General features: G+C 39.1%; 1 pseudogene; it reads right to left on the bottom strand.

Moving 5' to 3' along the window:
* Nucleotides 1-561: 561 nt before the first annotated feature.
* LOC109457704 (ras-related C3 botulinum toxin substrate 1 pseudogene) lies at nucleotides 562-1133 on the bottom strand (annotated as a pseudogene).
* Nucleotides 1134-1620: the final 487 nt, after the last annotated feature.

The following is a 1620-nucleotide window of genomic DNA, read 5'->3' on the forward strand; positions in this document are numbered from 1 at the left end:
GATCCAATAAGTTGCTATACTTATTCCATTATGATATACAGTACAAATTATGTAATAAACATTAGTTGACAAATTAATGAATGCATTAAAATGTAACATTTCATTAAGGAGGGTGTTTTGCTTTATATATCTGACAATTAACTAGAAAGTGTCTGAATTTCCTAATATCAGAAGCTGCAGTCTTCTTAAAGACAAAGAGCTCTAAAACAGATTACTGCTTCGTTTTGTAACGCACAATGTAACTTAGTTCAGAGGGTGTTTTGGCAACTCAATCTAACCAAAAATAAGGGCTCCTGAAATATAAGTCTTTAGGAAGGCTTGTCATTTTAGAGATAAATTTTAATGGACTGTGAAAGTTTGAACTCATACTTTAAACACACAAAACTTTTGACATTTCTGACTGGTTGTGCGGAAACATTAATCTGTATAAAAACCTGCCATTGAATGTGAAGCCCTCCACTGTAAAATGTAAAATGTAAAATGGCCCTCCACATGGCCATTTTTCAGCAAACTGTACAAACGTTCCCAAAGGACCAAGGCCAGGACTACAGGCGGGGATGTTTACAACAGCAGGCATTTTGTCTCCCTTTTCTGGATGAGAGAGGCAAGAGCAGTGCTGGAACAGCTTTATGGTAATCCTTCTTGAGGTTTTGCTGTGTGAGAGCCAAGCACTTTAGCTATTTTACAGCCCCGAGCCCCTTAGCCACAGCTAAATCCTGTGGGAAGTAATGGGTGTTTGCTTCTTCTACAGTTTCTCAATTATGCCTTTATCATCTCCATGATCAAGTACAGTTTTCCCTAGGATGATAGGAGTGTTGACACAATTGGTGTCTCACTTCAGGATATCACTTTACTCAGACATTTTTTAATGACGCATAACTCACAAGGTAAAAACAAATTATGACTACATCTGTTTGTGGGTAAGATAGGGGGCAGGATCTGTCCTAATCTTCTTGTCCAGTTGTATTCCATAAACCTAGATTCACCTGCGTTCCATCTACCATAACACTGGCAAAACAGTTGTCAATGACAGTGGGGACAGATTCGCCAGCAAATGCATCCGTTGTGTAAGCAATCAATAGGCAAATTGTACTCACATATCCATTTCCCACCACACACTTGATGGCCTGCATGTGGGCCACTTGGGGGGCCACTGGTCTAGGAATTGAGAAAGAAGTGACGGGTTGGCTAGTCCAGCCTAAAGCTTCTCATTTAATCAAACTGCCAGGCCACATATATATAGGTTCCCTCCCATATAAAATTAGCTCCCACCTATATAAAATTTTATGTTTGGAAGTGAAAGCGCTAGTCTAAAAATATCTGACTTAAAATCCTCTATTAGCTGTCCAACACTGGAAGTTGACTTCCACCTCTGTGTTACCGTTCCCTCGTCTACCAAATAGGTGGCGTGCAGTAAACACAACTGTGCGTATAAATAAGATTCTATACGTGAAGTGCTACAAACAGTGCCTCGATTTCTGTAAGTGTTCAGTGGATATACTTAGCATGAAGTTAGCATTACTACACCTTCTGGGTCTTCCTCCCACATGGCCTGAAGTATCTACTTATTATTATTAATAAACATCTACTTAATATTTTAATATTCTTCTGGGAATTAGG

This window comes from Rhinolophus sinicus, chromosome 16 (genome assembly GCF_057876585.1).
Source record: "Rhinolophus sinicus isolate RSI-liver-muscle chromosome 16, RSI-T2T, whole genome shotgun sequence".
NCBI classification, from domain to species: domain Eukaryota; kingdom Metazoa; phylum Chordata; class Mammalia; order Chiroptera; family Rhinolophidae; genus Rhinolophus; species Rhinolophus sinicus.